Source organism: Chiloscyllium plagiosum, chromosome 35 (assembly GCF_004010195.1).
Source record: "Chiloscyllium plagiosum isolate BGI_BamShark_2017 chromosome 35, ASM401019v2, whole genome shotgun sequence".
Classification (NCBI taxonomy): Eukaryota; Metazoa; Chordata; class Chondrichthyes; order Orectolobiformes; family Hemiscylliidae; genus Chiloscyllium; species Chiloscyllium plagiosum.
Genome location: NC_057744.1, coordinates 1,969,130 through 1,979,923, shown reverse-complemented (window position 1 = coordinate 1,979,923; position 10,794 = coordinate 1,969,130). Strand labels below are relative to the sequence as shown.

Here is a 10,794-nt window from a genome sequence, read left to right as displayed (position 1 = left end):
TGGTGTTGTGTGACTTCTGACCTTGTCCACCCCAGTCCGACACAGGCACATCCACATCGTAGAGACCTCAGTAAGCGGATCGGAGATGTGCCATGAGAGTTCTTCGAGGCTTGCACATGCTGGATGCCAATGTCTGTGGATGTAGGGTAGGTTAACCAATGTCTGTGGATGTAGGGTCGGTTAACCAATGTCTGTGGATGTAGGGTAGGTTAACCAATGTCTGTGGATGTAGGGTCGGTTAACCAATGGCTGTGGATGTAGGGTCGGTTAACCAATAGCTGTGGATGTAGGGTAGGTTAACCAATGGCTGTGGAGTGTTCCCTGGGGTGTTGAGGCCGGGTATCGAATTTGGAAGTCCTTTGTAACAGGCAGGGATTGGATTCTGCCAGGTGCTGGCTCTGATTTCCCTGTCGCGCTTTCTTGATGTTTAGCTTGTTTGGCAGGTGTGATAAAATGGGACACTGAATATTAATGAGGTGAGTTGAGACGTTAAAAGGCATTTAACAAGCAATAATCCTCCTTAATTGGCAACTCACTGTGTCGCTTGTCAGAAGTATAAAAGATAAAGCGAGATTCTCCTCTCATCAAGATGGGCCTCACTGAATGCCTCAAATATCGAACAAGGAATTGTGGATGCTGGAAATCTGAAATAAAAACAGAGATTGCTGTAGAAATTCAGTAGGTATGAAGTTGTTCTGGAGACAGATCACTGGACTTGAAATGTTAACTCTGTTTTCTCTATAAAGAATCAGAAGTCACTCAACACAATTATAGTCCAACGAGTTTATTCGAAATCACAAGTGTTAAGACAAAGGAGCAGCGCTCCGAAAGCTAGTGCTTCCAAATAAACCTGTTGGACTATGACCTGGTGTTGTGTGATTTTTAACTTTATACAACCCAGCCCAACACTGGGACCTCTACATCACAGCTTCTCTCCACAGAGGTAGCCATACTGGCTGAGTTTCTTCAACAATTTCTGTGTTTGGATCTCATCCACATCACTCAGACCCCTATAAGATTCTGCTCGGGATCTTGTTCATCCAGCTGAGAGGGCAGGCAAGGCCTTGATTTAACATGTCATCCAAAACATAGCACCTCCCACACTGTACTGCCTGCTGTCTGGTGTCCAGCAAGATTACAGGCTCAACTTTCTGGTGATGGGTTTGAACTGTCAGCCACCTGACTCAGAAATGAAAATCCAACTCAGGAGAAATAAACTGATCCCTTGGGAGAGCAGTGCAGATTTATCGAGATCATTTTGGGGGATAAAAGCCAGTGAAATGATAAGGATACATTGACTATGAGCTCTTATGTTCCATTGAGTATTGAAGATTACTGTATGATTGAACTGAGTGATCAACTTTTAAGTTGACTAGATAAGCTAACAAGGTAGAGAGAGAGAGAGATACTGGTCTGGTGTGGGACTAGAGATTAGGGAGATGTAGCTCTTAATATTAAAGCAAGCCCATGTCTCGGGCTGAAGGAAATCTGGAAATCTCTCCCTTAAAAAGCAGCTGAAATTAGAGGCCAATTGAAAATTTTCATTGGGATTGGCAGTTTTTTGTGACTCCTCCTCCTATGCCAATGTCTACACAAAGGCAGACATTTGAACATCAGAGTATACTAAACCTTTCATAGGAGACAGCAATTCTTCTTGTTGTAAATGGTGTTGGGCAGTTTGCAGGTGGAGACAGACCTGAGACAGGCTGCAGGAACAATAGGCAGTGAATGCTAAGGACTCTGAGTGGATTGGGCAGTGTTCGGACCCGGACATTGGAATCGATATGCTGTTCACACAGTGTATAATGGACAGGGTTACAAGCCATTCATTAGACAACAATCTTAGATTAATGAACTGCCTGATCCACTGGTAACAGGCTATGATCACACTTCACACAGTCATCAACATTGATGAGAAACTGTAGATAGCTATCACAAATGGAATCAATGAGCACTGTAATTATAGTAACACTGTCTCAGAATCAACACAGATCAAACAGTATTGACCGTAAAAGAAATGTGAGGTTTGAATGAAAAATAATATTCTTTTCATTTTTCGTGACTTAACAATATTTCTTTATTGTGTTTCTTACAAATTTGATAACAGTCAGCAGTCAGCATGCACAATAACATGATGAATTGCAACGATATCTGCCTGATTTCCAGGTTTAATCCACAGCTCGGGGCTAGACTGTGTATCCTGTCCTGGTTACATCAGATTTCATTAGCGTAGATCTCCCCCAGGAAAGGCATCAGGGCACAGGGCAGCAACTTTGACTGTAGCTGCCCGAGAAATTCAGGAATATTCTTACGCACTGAGATTTCTAATCTGTTAGACCCAAGTGGGGAAGACTGCACATGATCAGAATGTAAACATTTCTCTCCTTGGGATCGGAGAAGGATCTTTGGCAGATTGTCCCTCTTCTATTATTCAAGTCACGTGGATTGCTACTGTCTCCAGTCCAAGGTGCCTCATGAGGTGAAGAGAAAGAAAGAATTTGCAAATATATAATGTATTTTATAACCTCAGAATGTCTTAAAGCATTTCACAGCCAAACAAATACTTTTCAAAGGGTGGCACAGTGGTGCAGCGATTAGCCCTGCTGCCTGACAGCACCGGGGACCTGGGTTTGATTCCAGCCTTGGGGTGACTGTCTGTGTGTGGAGTTTGCACATTTTCCCAGTGTCTGTGTGAGTTTCTGGTTTCCTCCCACTGTCCAAGGGTCTGCAGGTTAGGGTGGGTTGGCCATGCTAAATCACCCATAGTCTCCAGGAATGTGTAGGCTAGGTGGGTTTAGCCATAGGAAATACAGGGATAGCATATGTATGGGATGCTCTTCGGAGGGTCGGTGCAGACTTGATGGGCCGAATGGCCTACTTCTACACTGCAGGGATTCTGTAAAGCTGCTGTTGCATTCTGTGACTCTGACTATTCACTGGTTGTGTCACAGCATGGCATCATTTACAGCGATGGGGAACTCCTTACAAATGCTAACTCTGAAACTGGGGAAGGGCCACAGCACCCAAGGGATGGAATTTAATGGGCCTCCTGAGATTGGGGGAGGCTGTGGAATTGAGGGTGGGTAGTTGTTTTCCTGATGTCATGCAATCATCTCAACAGCGGGCACTGTCTCAGAACAGCTTTCTTGCACAGAAACCACATGAGGCTCTTAAATGGACTATTAAGAAAGGGCCATTACTAGTTTCTAATGAAGAGTCATCAGACTTGAAAGATTAACTCTATTGCCCTTCCCACAGACCTGCTGAGCCTTTCTTTCATGGACAAGCCTCTTCCTGACCAGCTCACGTTCTGACAGCAGTGAGGGGCTCCCTGGTCAGTGCGGAGAAACCCTCCTACACAATCTGGGGTCCTCTTTCTGTGGACCTGCAGGAGGTGGTGGGGTGGGGAGTACGCTATGGCTGACTCAGGACTCCCTGCCCATGATAGCCAGGCCTTCCTCTTGTGAAACAACATCCCCTGAGCTCACCAATAACTTCTCACTGGGGTTAAAAACAGAAAATGCTGCAAATGCTCAGTCAGTACCTGGGGCAAGAAACGGATTAAATCTTTCAGTTTAATCAGATAACCTTTTAAAGAAGGTTTTGAACAAAGGGTGGATCAGACCAGGACAAAAGGAAAATCTGTGATAGTGTGGAAGGTAAGGGAGGTTTTATTTATTGCCCGTCCCTAGTTGTCCCTTGAGAAGATGGTGGTGAGCTGCCTTCTTGAGCTGCTGAAGTCCACGTGCTGTACGTAGACCCACAATGCGCTTAGGGAGGGAATTCCAGGATTTTGACCCGGCAACACTGAAGGAACGGCGATATATTTCCAAGTCAAGATGGGGAGTGTCTCAGAGGAACTTGGAGGTTGAATGCCTGGAGAATTAGTCTGACAGAGCTGAAGGGAGTAGTGACAAGACAAGATTAAATATAGCAGAAAGCAAAACTAAGATTAAAACTAAAATATGCAGATAAAAGGAAATGATGGTGGGGTGGAGAGGGGGTTTGATGAAGACAGATCACATTGTTAAACTGGAAGTCTGGAAAATGGCTAATAAAAAGATGAGGTGCTGTTCCCCAAGCTTACATTGAGTCATAGCAACTGAGTCACAGAGTCGTATAGCACAGAAGAGGCCCTGCAGCCCATCAAGTCCACACTGACCTATCCACTTTTCTCCCACTTTCCAGCATTTGACTGATGGTCTTGAATGTTATGACATTTCAGGTGCTCATCCACATTCCTTTAAAAGGTTGTGAGGTTTCCCACCTTAACTATTCTTCCCAGGCAGTGCATTCGAGACCCCTACCACCCCCTGAATGAACACATTTTCCCCAAATCCCCTCTGAATATCCTGCCCTTCACTTTAAAATGATGCTCCTCGTTACTGACACTTCAGTTAAGGAGAACAGCTCCTTCTTTTCTAACCCCTTAACCCCTTATAACCTGAACACTTCAAGTCCCATCTCAGCCTTCTTTGCTCTAAAGAAAACAACCCTGGTTTGTACTTCTCTTTATAGCCAGAATGTTCCAAACCAGGCAACTCCCTGGTGAATCTCTTCTGCACCCCCTCCAGTGTCATCATATCCTGAGCTGCACAGGAAGAGCACAGCAGGATGAGGGTAGACGTGTCAATGCTGGCCATCTTGGCTGAGTTCCAGGACAGCACCCACAACTCTGCTGCAGGCCTGGTGTTATGACCAGCAGTTATCACCACAGGGAACAGAGAGCTGCAGACCTGAGCTTTCCCAGATATTGGACGCCCCCACACTGGGAAAAAGATCTTGCCCATTCAGACTATCCATGTCCCTCAGGACTTGTTAAACCTCTGTCATGTCACCATTCAGCCTCTGACAGTCGAGGGGAAAAAGCCTCATCCTGTTCATCATCTCCCTGTAGCTCAAACCCTCAGGTTCCAGAAAATCCTTGCAAATCTTTTTTGCACTCTTTCAAGCTTAGCAACATCCATCCTTTAGCAGAGTCAACTGACATGTACGCAGTATGCTTAAAGTGGCCTCACCTCCATACTGTACAAGCGCAAAATGCTACCCCTCCTCCTATACTCAAATTTCTGACCGATTAAGGCAAGCATGCCAACCACGTTCCTCACCACTCTACCGACCTAAACTCCACTTTCAAGGAACTATGAATCTTCACCCGTAGGTCTCTTTGTTCAGCAACATTCCCCAGGGCACTACCCCGCTTTAACTTAACAAAATGCAAAACCTCACAAATATCTAAACTAAACACCATCTGCCAGTCCTTGGCTCATTGATAGTCAAGGGTCCCGTTATATTTGAGATAATCTTCTTGACTGTCCACTGCACCACTTTGTTGATGTTACCTGTAAAAATACTAACCATGCCTTCGATAATCACATCAAAGTTGTTTATATCCGTGATGAAAAGCAGTGAGCTCAGCACCGATTCTTTCAGCACACCGCTGGCCATGGGTCTCCAGTCTGGAAAACAATCCATTACCTTCAATCCAATTTGGTATCCAATTGGTTAGCTTTTCCCAGATTACATATAACCTAATTTTAGTAATCTCTATGATGGGGAACCTTATTAAATGCCTTGCTGAAGTCTGTGTAAACAATGTACACCACAGTGTTTTCTTCAATCTTCTTTGTCACCTCTTCATAATACTCAATCATATTGTATAAGACTCTGGTGCGGCCGCATCTGGAGTATTGTGTGCAGTTTTGGTCGCCATACTATAGGAAGGATGTGGAGGCACTGGAACGGGTGCAGAGGAGGTTTACCAGGATGTTGCCTAGTATGGTAGGAAGATCGTATGAGGAAAGGCTGAGGCACTTGGGGTTGTTTTCATTGGAGAAAAGAAGGTTTAGGGGTGACTTGATAGAGGTGTACAAGATGATTAGGGGTTTAGATAGGATTGACCATGAGAACCTTTTTCCACGTATGGAGTCAGCTATTACGAGGGGGCATAGCTTTAAATTAAGGGGTGGTAGGTATAGGACAGATGTTAGGGGTAGATTCTTTACTCAGCGAGTCGTGAGTTCATGGAATGCCCTGCCAGTAGCAGTGGTGGACTCACCCTCTTTATGGGCATTTAAACGGGCATTTGATAGGCATATGGTGGATAGTGGGCTAGTGTAGGCTAGGTGGGCTTGGATCGGCGCAACATTGAGGGCCAAAGGGCCTGTACTGTGCTGTATTTTTCTATGTTCTATGTTCTATGGACCCATCATCGGGCATAATAGTGCTCCAACAATATCATCCCAAGGCAAAACAAGCACTTTTCCCACGGCCCATTTATATTTGATGTTCTGACTAAGCGGTGAAGACATTTGAGAGAGTAGAAATAAGTGAGGCACTTCAGATCTTGAATATTTTTAGATGTTTCAATATTTTTGCATTCAGTTGCAATAGCCCTTTTATTGTGAAATCTAATTAGACAGAATTTAGATTAGGAGCTGAAAGTCTAAGTTAATCTTCTGGGTCTTTACTTTTGTGCTGCTAATCCCAGATCTCACAGAATAAGTAATTCTTTTTTTACAGTATTGATTAGTGTCGGGATCAACCAAAGTGTCAGCAATAGTCACTTATTATTAGGGCTAATGGCAACTGTCTGTAATTCACACTTTACTCAAATGTCATCATTGATTTTCATATCTAACGGCCACACACAGTTATCTATTCTCTTTCGTTTGTTCCTTCCTTCCCGTTTTTTGGTGGAAGGCGGTAGGAAGGCAGCTTTGCCAGGGTCCGGAGGTGGCAGGGGACTGGTGAACCTGGGGCAGGACTCTGATGGATGATGGTGAGGAGGCGGCTCGCAGAGGGAGCAGGTATCGGCTGTGGTGATGTTGGTGAGGTGGAGACCACATCCGGTGGTGTCGGCTTTGGTATCTTCGGATGGGTTGGTGGCGGCTTCAGTGATGAGGTGGCCCCGATATTCCAGTGGACAGCATGGTGCCCTTGCAGCAGGACTGTCTTTTCCCAAATCCAGGAGCTGGGAACTGAACTAAAATAGATTAGATTCCCTACAGTGTAGAAACAGGCCCTTCGGCCCAACAAGTCCACACCGACCCTCCGAAGAGTAACCCACTCTGTCTGACTAATGTACCTAACACTATGGACAATTTACCTGACCTGCAAATCTTTGGATTGTGGGAGGAAACCCACGCAGACACGGGAGAGAATGTGCAAACTCTACACAGACAGTTGCCAGAGGTGGGAATCGAACCTGGGACCCTAGTGCTGTGAGGTAGCAGAGCTAACCACTGAGCCACCGTCTTTTTTTCCTTATCGATGCCTTCTGTCATTAATATAGATGCCGTGGTATGGTGACTTAAACACTTTTCACTGTATTCATTTTGGAAAAATACAAGTGACAATAAATGACTATTCTATTCTAGTTTATTCTAAGGTGTTCGACCTTCCGTTCAGCAACATAAAAGATTATTTTTCTTTCATCGCAATGTGTCCTTCATTTTCTGGTAAATTTGTTTAATCAAGAAATAAAGATTTCCAAAACACCCTTAATTACCTCAAGGTGTCCCAAAAGCACTTCAGTGCCAGTGAGATACAAGGATTGTTCCCCAGGAAACCAATCAGGAGAACATTGAGTGTTTATCCAGACAGAGGTAGTGGTTTAACTCAGTTCGCTAGGGTTTGTGATGCAGAGTACCGTCAAAAATATCGCTTCCATTCCTGTGTTGCCTGTGACTCCTGTGATTCTTCTTCTCAACCTTCCCCTTTACCTGAGGTGTGGTGAACCTCTGGTTAAACCACAATCAGTAGTCTCCCTATAATGAGAGACAGCCCTGTGATCTGGTAAGACTATGGTGACTTACCTATGTGGATGGTAATGATGTGCAGGTGATAGGCACCAGACAATAGAGCAGGGGTAGCCATGATGGGCTGAATGCCCTCTTGCACTGTAATCATTCTGTCACTCAGTTGTAATTTAGGAAATAAAGCAGTCAGTTGGTACACAGCAAGTTCCTACAAAAACAGAATAATAATTGATAACAAGAGAATTTTTGTTTTAGTGCTGTTAGCTCAAAGATAAACATTGGTCCAAAATATCAGGGCATTCTCCTACACTTCTTCAAAATAGTGGTCTGCAATCTTTTCCATCCATAGACCAAAAACAGGAAGAGAAAAAAAAGAGAAGGCAAAGTAAGAGGGAGAAAAACACAGTAAATATAAATAGAACTTTTGTTATTTCTAAAATGTTAAGAAATTCTAAAAATAATATGAAAGATGAAACTCCAGAGATGCAATTATTTCCTGTCAGGGGTAAAAAGGTTATTCCAGCATTTCCTTCTTTTAAATGATCCTTAAGCTGTTAATTACTAGCCTTTGCTGTTGTGAGTTTAATGGGAAGTTCATTCACAAATGCAACAACTCTTGACACTTACTGAGGGTAAGATCCTGCTTTTGTGAAGTTGTGAAGAGCAGCTAAGTCATCCAGCAACTGGTGGCAAGTCACATTTTAGGAGGATCCTCCAACCTCAGTGCGTGCTGCTGGACATCTTCCATGTATTTGTAGGTGGATTCTGGCAGCCGGGTAAAGTGAAGGAGGAGGAAGCAGATTCAAAAGAGTATTAATTATTCGCTGCAGATGTGCGAAGCTCCAAGCAACCTTTTGAATACACATTTAAACTGGGAGCTCTTCACTGTATCACACTGAATTGGACTGTTGTGCCCTTAATGACTTTTTCTTTTGCAAAAACATGCATAACCTTCAACTGAACTTTGAATGACACTTAAAAAGAAGCTTTATCATTGGCCATAGCTGCATGAATATCCCTCTGACATTAAAAAAATCTTTACCGATATAATCACTGTTAGTAAATGAACAATCCTGGGATTGATCAGGTCCCAGGATTCAATTCTGTTCATCTCTCTGATGGAGCTTTGTTATATAAAACACTAACTCTGTTTCTTTTCTGTTTTGTTTTTAATGAATATACTTTATCACACATCCCAATTTTCAACACTCATTTCAGGGGCATCCCATTCCAGCCATTAAATTCACAGTCAGATGTCCCTGGATGGAACAAATCCTATTGAGATGCCCGGATTATGGCCATTTCATTTCCTTTACTCAGCTCATTCCCAGTTCATCCTCTGATAAGTGATGGTGTGTCTGCCTGTTCAGATCATATCGCCAGCCCAATTGCATTATTCAAAGAAGGAAGAAAGAATTATGGCCCCTTTTGTGACCCCTGAGTGTTCCAAGGCAATTTACAACCTATTAAATACTCCTTCTGAAGTATGGTTACTGTTGTAATGTATCAGCCAAATACTGCAAAAGCAAGCTCCCACAAGCATCAATGTGACATTGACCAAGTCAGGTGCTGTTTGAGGGGTAAATATTGAGCACGACACTGTCCAATTCTTCTTCAAACAGGGACCTTCCCTTCTATCGGAGAGGGTTAACTGGGGTCTCGGTTTGAACAGAAGATTCATTCCTCAAGACCGCTCTAAGAGTGTCAGTGGAGTTGATGGTTTCTCACATCTAAGCTGGGAACTCCCCTGGTCCCTGTGACTAAGACTGCCAAAAGCTAGATTCCTTTTTCTGATTTCTGGTTGTGGAATGTGATGGTGCAGAGTTACAGCCTCTAGAGCAACTTTAATATAAAATGCTAAGTCAAACATATTGAGAGGCTTCAGGATGCAGAAGATTAATAACGTGGCAATGTAGTGATTATTGCTGCTGATAAGAATCTGCAGTCAGCAGCTTATCCCGATTTGTCCAATAGCTTCATTATCTAAGGCTACTTCTACAACCAAAGAACCCACAAGAAAGTTACAACACAGAAAGAGGCCATTCAGCCCATTGTGTCCACGCCATCTGGATAAATGAGCTACCCATTCCAATTCCACGTTTCAGTATCTGCTTTATAGTTTTGCAGGTTCCAGCACTTCAGAGGCAAATCCAGGTTCCTTTTCAATGAGAGTTTACTCTTCAACCACTGAACTGGACAGCGAATTCTAGACATGCACTACCCTCTGAGGGGGGAAGGATTTTCCTCATGTTTTTTCTAATCCTTTTACCAATCGCTTTAAATCTGTGTCCTCTGGTAACTGACCTCTCTGCTCGGGGAAACGCACCCACTCCACTTAAACCCCATACTGTTTTGTTACATCTCGATGAAGTCACTCCTCAGCATTCTCTGTTGACTGGAAGCCCACCCCAGCCTCTGTAACCTTTCCCCTTGCTGTAATTTACAATCTCTAGCAAAAGATTGTAACTCTCCTCTGAACTCTCTGTACAGCAATTGTGTCCTGCCTGTAATGTGGTTTGCACAGAACTTCTAACCTGTGTCTTATATATTTGCAGGATGACACCTCTAGTCTTGTATTCAACACGCTGTCCAATAAAGAAGAGCATCCCATGTCCCTTCTTTATCACCTTATCTACCTGTCCTGCCTCCTTCAGGGACCTGTGGACACCATCTCTGAGATTTCTGTCAATTCCTCTGCCCCTCTCAATACTCTCCTGTTGATTGTGTATTCCTTTCTTTGCTAGCCTTTCCCAAGTACATAACCTCATCCTTCTCCAAACTGAAGTCCACTTGCCACTTTTTCACCCACTCACCCAAACTAGTGATAGCCCCCTGCAGCCAGCAGCATCGTCTTCACCATCAACATCCCAGCTCATTTTTGCATCATCTGAAATTTTCTGAACATGTCTCTCATATTTAAGTCTAAATCATTAATTTATTCCACAAACAGCAAAACGTCAAGCCACACGGAACACCACTGGAAACTGGTTTCCATTTGCAAAAGCATCCGTCATTCATTACCCTCTGTTTCCTG

At 43.7% G+C, this 10,794-nt stretch overlaps 1 long non-coding RNA gene across 1 annotated transcript; it reads right to left on the bottom strand.

The window, feature by feature from the left end:
* Window positions 1-2,063: 2,063 nt before the first annotated feature.
* LOC122540505 lies at window positions 2,064-8,668 on the bottom strand. Its single transcript, XR_006309331.1, has 3 exons — window positions 8,388-8,668; window positions 7,818-7,968; window positions 2,064-2,471 (listed from the first exon to the last, which is right to left on the bottom strand). It is a non-coding gene; the product is annotated as an uncharacterized LOC122540505 (long non-coding RNA).
* Between the last annotated feature and the right edge of the window lie 2,126 nt (window positions 8,669-10,794).